Here is an 8,247-nt window from a genome sequence, read left to right on the forward strand (position 1 = left end):
GAGTCTTGTTGACTCTGCAAATAGGTTGAGCTAACAACTGACTTGTAAAAGCTTGGAAGTGAAGGAAATATGCCCTAGAGGCAATAATAAAGTTATTATTTATTTCCTTATATCATGATAAATGTTTATTATTCATGCTAGAATTGTATTAACCGGAAACATAATACTTGTGTGAATACATAGACAAACAAAGTGTCACTAGTATGCCTCTACTTGACTAGCTCGTTAATCAAAGATGGTTATGTTTCCTAACCATAGACATGAGTTGTCATTTGATTAACGGGATCACATCATTAAGTGAATGATCTGATTGACATGACCCTTTCCACTAGCTTAGCACCCGATCGTTTAGTATGTTGCTATTACTTTCTTCATGACTTATACATGTTCCTATGACTATGAGATTATGCAACTCCTGTTTACCAGAGGAACACTTTGTGTGCTACCAAACGTCACAACATAACTGGGTGATTATAAACGAGCTCTACAGGTGTCTCCAAAGGTACATGTTGGGTTGGCGTATTTCGAGATTAGGATTTGTCACTCCGATTGTCGGAGAGGAATCTCTGGGCCCTCTCGGTAATGCACATCACTTAAGCCTTGCAAGCATTGCAACTAATGAGTTACTTGCGGGATGATGTATTACAGAATGAGTAAAGAGACTTGCCGGTAACGAGATTGAACTAGATATTTGGAATACCGACGATCGAATCTCGGGCAAGTAACATACCGATGACAAAGGGAACAACGTATGTTGTTATGCGGTCTGACCGATAAAGATCTTCGTAGAATACGTAGGAGCCAATATGAGCATCCAGGTTCCGCTATTGGTTATTGACCGGAGACATGTCTCGGTCATGTCTACATTGTTCTCCAACCCGTAGGGTCCGCACGCTTAAGGTTACGATGACAGTTATATTATGAGTTTATGCATTTTGATGTACCGAAGTTTGTTCGGAGTCCCGGATGTGATCACGGACATGACGAGGAGTCTCGAAATGGTCGAGACATAAAGATTGATATATTGGAAGCCTATGTTTGGATATCGGAAGTGTTCCGGGTGAAATCGGGATTTTACCGGAGTACCGGGAGGTTACCGGAACCCCCCCGGGGAGCTATATGGGCCATGATGGGCCTTAGTGGAAAAGAGAAGAGGCAGCCCTACATGGGCCGCGCGCCCCTCCCCTCCCTTGGTCCGAATAGGACAAAGAGAGGGGGCCGGCCCCTCTCTCTCTATTCCCCCCTCCGCGAATCCTATTCCAACTAGGATTGGGGGGAATCCTACTCCCAGAGGGAGTAGGACTCTCCTGGCGCGCCTCTCCTAGGCGGCCGCACCCCCCCCCCCTTTAGTCCTTTATATACGGAGGCAGGGGCACCCCAGAGACAGACAAGTTGATCCACGTGATCTTATTCTTAGCCGTGTGCGGCGCCCCCAGCCACCATAGTCCTCGATAATATTGTAGCGGTGCTTAGGCGAAGCCCTGCAGCAGTAGTACATCAAGATCATCACCACGCCGTCGTGCTGACGGAACTCTTCCCCGACACTTTGCTGGATCGGAGTCCGGGGATCGTCATCGAGCTGAACGTGTGCTAAAACTCGAAGGTGCCGTAGTTTCGGTGCTTGATCGGTCGGGCCATGAAGACATACGACTACATCAACCAAACGCTTCCGTTGTCGATCTACAAAGGGTACGTAGATCACACTCTCCTCTCATTGCTATGCATCACCATGATCTTGCGTGTGCGTAGGAAAATTTTGAAATTACTACGTTCCCCATCAGTGGCATCCGAGCCTAGGTATTATATGTTGATGTTATATGCACGAGTAGAACACAAGTGAGTTGTGGGCGATATAAGTCATACTGCTTACCAGCATGTCATACTTTGGTTCGGCGGTATTGTTGGACGAAGCGGCCCGGACCGACATTACGCGTACGCTTACGCGAGACCGGTTCTCCCGATGTGCTTTGCACATAGGTGGCTTGCGGGTGACAGTTTCTCCAACTTTAGTTGAATCGAGTGTGGCTACGCCCGGTCCTTGCAAAGGCTAAAACAGCACCAACTTGACAAACTATCGTTGTGGTTTTGATGCGTAGGTAAGATTGGTTCTTGCTTAAGCCCGTAGCAGCCACGTAAAACTTGCAACAACAAAGTAGAGGACGTCTAACTTGTTTTTACAGGGCATGTTGTGATGTGATATGGTCAAGACATGATGCTAAATTTTATTGTATGAGATGATCATGTTTTGTAACTGAGTTATCGACAACTGGCAGGAGCCATATGGTTGTCGCTTTATTGTATGCAATGCAATCGCGCTGTAATGCTTTACTTTATCACTAAACGGTAGCGATAGTCGTGGAAGCACAAGCTTGGCGAGACGACAATGATGCTACGATGGAGATCAAGGTGTCGCGCCAGTGACGATGGTGATCACGACGGTGCTTCGGAGATGGAGATCACAAGCACAAGATGATGATGATGGCCATATCATATCACTTATATTGATTGCATGTGATGTTTATCTTTTATGCATCTTATCTTGCTTTGATTGACGGTAGCATTATAAGATGATCTCTCGCTAATTATCAAGAAGTGTTCTCCCTGAGTATGCACCATTGCGAAAGTTCTTCGTGCTGAGACACCACGTGATGATCGGGTGTGATAGGCTCTACGTTCAAATATAACGGGTGCAAAACAGTTGCACACGCGGAATACTCAGGTTATACTTGACGAGCCAAGCATATACAGATATGGCCTCGGAGCACGGAGACCGAAAGGTCGAGCGTGAATCATATAGTAGATATGATCAACATAGTGATGTTCACCAATGAAACTACTCCATCTCACGTGATGATCGGACATGGTTTAGTTGATTTGGATCACGTAATCACTTAGAGGATTAGAGGGATGTCTATCTAAGTGGGAGTTCTTAAGTAATATGATTAATTGAACTTAAATTTATCATGAACTTAGTCCTGGTAGTATTTTGCAAATTATGTTGTAGATCAATAGCTCGCGTTGTTGCTTCCCTGTGTTTATTTTGATATGTTCCTAGAGAAAATTGTGTTGAAAGATGTTAGTAGCAGTGATGCGGATTGGATCCGTGATCTGAGGTTTATCCTCATTGCTGCACAGAAGAATTATGTCCTTGATGCACCGCTAGGTGACGGACCTATTGCAGGAGCAGATGCAGACGTTATGAACGTTTGGCTAGCTCAATATGATGACTACTTGATAGTTTAGTGCACCATGCTTAATGGCTTAGAATCGGGACTTCAAAGACGTTTTGAACGTCATGGAGCATATGAGATGTTCCAGGAGTTGAAGTTAATATTTCAAGCAAATACCCGAGTTGAGAGATATGAAGTCTCCAACAAGTTCTATAGCTAAAAGATGGAGGAGAATCGCTCAACTAGTGAGCATGTGCCCAGATTGTCTGAGTACTACAATCGCTTGAATCAAGTGGGAGTTAATCTTCCAGATAAGATAGTGATTGACACAATTCTCTAGTCACCATCACCAAGTTAGTAGAACTTCGTGATGAACTATGACATGCAAGGGATAACGGAAACGATTCCCAAGCTCTTCGTAATGCGGAAATTGACGAAGGTAGAAATCGAGAAAAACATCAAGTGTTGATGGTAGACAAGACCACTAGTTTTCAAGAAAAGGGCAGAGGGAAGAAGGGGAACTTCAAGAAGAACAGCAAGAAAGTTGCTGCTCAAGTGAAGAAGCCCAAGTCTCGTCCTAAGCCTGAGACTAAGTGTTTCTACTACAAAGGGACTGGTCACTAGAAGCGGAACTACCCCAAGTGATTGGCAGATAAGAAGGATGGCAAAGTGAACATAAGTATATTTGATATACATGTTATTGATGTGTACTTTACTAGTGTTTATAGCAACCCCTCAGTATTTGATACTAGTTCAGTTGCTAAGATTAGTAACTCGAAACGGGAGTTGCAGAATAAACAGAGACTAGTTAAGGGTGAAGTGACGATGTGTGTTGGAAGTGGTTCCAAGATTGATATGATCATCATCGCACACTCCCTATACTTTGGGGATTAGTGTTGAACCTGAATAAGTGTTATTTGGTGTTTGCGTTAAGCATGAATATGATTTTATCATGTTTATTGTAATACGGTTATTCATTTAAGTAAGAGAATAAATTGTTGTTCTGTTTACATGAATAAAACCTTATATGATTACACACCCAATGAAAATAGTTCGTTGGATCTCGATCGTAGTGATACACATAATCATAATATTGAAACCAAAAGATGCAAAGTTAATAATGATAGTGCAACTTATTTGTGGCACTACCGTTTAGGTCATATTGGTGTAAAGCGCATGAAGAAACTCCATGCTGATGGGCTTTTGGAATCACTTGATTATGAATCAGTTGATGATTGCGAACCATGCCTCATGGGCAAGATGACTAAGACTCTGTTCTTCGGAACAATGGAGCGAGCAACAGATTTGTTGGAAATCATACATACTGATGTATGTGGTCCGATAAATATTGAGGCTCGTGACAAGTATCATTATTTTCTGATCTTCACAGATGATTTGAGCAGATATGAGTATATCTACTTGATGAAACATAAGTCTGAAATGTTGGGGAACGTAGCAATAATTCAAAATTTTCCTACGTGTCACCAAGATCTATCTATGGAGTCATCTAGCAACGAGGGAGGAGTGGATCTACATACCCTTGTAGATTGCGCGCGGAAGCGTTCAAGAGAACGGGGTTGATGGAGTCGTACTCGTCGTGATCCAAATCACCGATGATCCTAGCGCCGAACGGACGGCACCTCCGCGTTCAACACACGTACGGAGCAGCGACGTCTCCTCCTTCTTGATCCAGCAAGGGGGGAGGAGAGGTTGATGGAGATCCAGCAGCACGACGGCGTGGTGGTGGAAGTAGCGGGATTCCAACAGGGCTTCGCCAAGCGCTGCGGGAGGAGGGAGATGTGTCACGGGAGGGAGAGGGAGGCGCCAGGCCTTAGGTTAGGTTGCCCTCCCTTCCCCCCACTATATATAGGGCCAAGGGAGAGGGGGGCGCAGCCTTGGCCCTTCCTCCAAGGAAGGGTGCGGCCAGGGGAGGAGTCCCTCCTCCCCAAGGCACCTCGGAGGTGCCTTCCCCCTTTAGGACTCTTCCTTTCCCTCTTCTCTTGGCGCATGGGCCTCTTGGGGCTGGTGCCCTTGGCCCATATAGGCCAAGGCGCACCCCCTACAGCCCATGTGGCCCCCCGGGGCAGGTGGCCCCACCCGGTGGACCCCCGGGACCCTTCCGGTGGTCCCGGTACAATACCGGTGACCCCGAAACTTGTCCCGATGGCCGAAATAGCACTTCCTATATATAATTCTTTACCTCCGGACCATTCCGGAACTCCTCGTGACGTCCGGGATCTCATCCGGGACTCCGAACAACTTTCGGGTTACCGCATACTAATATCTCTATAACCCTAGCGTCACCGAACCTTAAGTGTGTAGACCCTACGGGTTCTGGAGACATGCAGACATGACCGAGATGACTCTCCGGTCAATAACCAACAGCGGGATCTGGATACCCATGTTGGCTCCCACATGTTCCACGATGATCTCATCGGATGAACCACAATGTCAAGGACTTAATCAATCCCGTATACAATTCCCTTTGTCTAGCGGTACGATACTTGCCCGAGATTCGATCGTTGGTATCCCGATACCTTGTTCAATCTCGTTACCGGCAAGTCTCTTTACTCGTTCCGTAACACATCATCCCGTGATCAACTCCTTGATCACATTGTGCACATTATGATGATGTCCTACCGAGTGGGCCCAGAGATACCTCTCCGTTTACACGGAGTGACAAATCCCAGTCTCGATTCGTGCCAACCCAACAGACACTTTCGGAGATACCTGTAGTGCACCTTTATAGTCACCCAGTTACGTTGTGACGTTTGATACACCCAAAGCATTCCTACGGTATCCGGGAGTTGCACAATCCTCATGGTCTAAGGAAATGATACTTGACATTAGAAAAGCTTTGGCATACGAACTACATGATCTTGTGCTTAGGCTTAGGATTGGGTCTTGTCCATCACATCATTCTCCTAATGATGGTGAATCCCGTATCAACTGACATCCAATGTCCATGGTCCAGGAAAACCGTGAACCATCTTATTTGATCAACGAGCTAGTCAACTAGAGGCTTACTAGGGACATGGTGTTGTCTATGTATCCACACATGTATCTGAGTTTCCTATCAATACAATTATAGCATGGATAATAAACGATTATCATGAACAAGGAAATATAATAATAATCAATTTATTATTGCCTCTAGGGCATATTTCCAACAGTCTCCCACTTGCACTAGAGTCAATAATCTAGTTCACATCGCCATGTGATTAACACTCAAGGTCACATCCCCATGTGACTAACACCCAAAGAGTTTACTAGAGTCAATAATCTAGTTCACATTACCATGTGATTAACACTCGATGAGTTCTGGGTTTGATCATGTTATGCTTGTGAGAGATGTTATAGTCAACGGGTCTGAATCTTTCAGATCCGTATGTACTTCACAAATTTCTTATGTCATCTTGTAGATGCAACTACTACGCTACATTTGGAGCTATTCCAAATAACTGTTCTACTATACGAATCCAGTTTACTACTCAGAATAATCTGGATTAGTGTCAAAGTTTGCATCGGCGTAACCCTTTACGACGAACTCTTTTACCACCTCCATAATCGAGAAAATTCCTTAGTCCACTAGTTACTAAGGATAACTTTGACCGCTGTCCTGTGATCCATTCTTGGATCACTCTTGTACCCCTTGACTGACTCATGGCAAGGCACACTTCAGGTGCGGTACACAGCATAGCATACTGTAGATGCCTATGTCTAAAGCATATAGGGGACGACCTTCGTTCCTTTCTCTCTCTTCTGCCGTGGTTAGGTCTTGAGTCTTACTCAATATTCACACCTTGTAACATAGCTAAGAACTCCTTCTTTGCTGATCTATTTTGAACTCCTTCAAAATCTTGTCACGGTATGTATTCATTCGAAAGTACTATTAAGCGTTTTTGATCTATCCTTATAGATCTTGATGCTCAATGTTCAAGTAGCTTAATCCAGATTTTCCATTGAAAAACACTTTTCAAATAACCCTGCATGCTTTCTAGAAATTCTACATCATTTCTGATCAACAATATGTTAACAACATATACTCATCAAAAATTCTATAGTGCTCCCACTCACTTCTTTGGAAATACAAGTTTCTCATAAACTTTGTATAAACCCAAAATCTTTGATCATCTCATCAAAGCGTATATTCCAATTCCGAGATGCTTACTCCAGTCCTTAGAAGGATTGCCGGAGCTTTGCATACTTGTTAGCAACTTTCAGGATTGACAAAACCTTCTGGTTGTATCACATACAACCTTTCCTCAGGAAAAACGTCGAGGAAACAATTTTTTTACATCCTATATGCAAGATTTCATAAATAATGCAGTAACTGCTAACATAATTCCAATAGACTCTTAGCATCGCTACGAGTGAGAAAGTCTCATCGTAGTCAACTCCTTGAACTTGTGGGAAAACATCTTAACGACAAGTCGAGCTTTCTTAATGGTGACACTTACCATCATTGTTCGTCTTCCTTTTAAAATCCATCTGCACCCAACAGCCTCACAACCATCAAGTGGTTCTTTCAAAGTCTATACTTTATTTTATACATGGATCCTCTCTCAGATTTTATGGCCTCGAGCCATTCTTCGGAATCTGGGCCCACCATCACTTCTCCATAGCTCGTAGGTTCATTGTTGTCTAGCAACATGACTTCCAAGACAGGATTACGTACCACTCTGAAGTAGTATGCATCCTTGTCGACCTATGAGGTTTGGTAGTGACTTGATCCGAAGTTTCATGATCACTATCATAAGCTTCCACTTCAATTGGTGTAGGTGCCACAGGAACAACTTCCTTTTCCCTGCCACACACTAGTTGAAGAGACGGTTCAATAACCTCATCAAGTCTCCACCATCCTCCCACTCAATTCTTTCGAGAGAAACTTTTCCTCGAGAAAGGACCCGATTCTAGAAACAATCCCTATTGCTTTCGGATCTGAGACAGGATTTATACCCAACTGTTTTGGGTACTCTATGAAGATGCATTTATCCGCTTTGGGTTCGAGCTTATCAGCCTGAAACTGTTTCACATAAGCGTCGCAGTCCCAAACTTTTAAGAAATGACAGCTTAG

Source organism: Triticum urartu, chromosome 5 (genome assembly GCF_003073215.2).
Source record: "Triticum urartu cultivar G1812 chromosome 5, Tu2.1, whole genome shotgun sequence".
Lineage (NCBI taxonomy): Eukaryota > Viridiplantae > Streptophyta > Magnoliopsida > Poales > Poaceae > Triticum > Triticum urartu.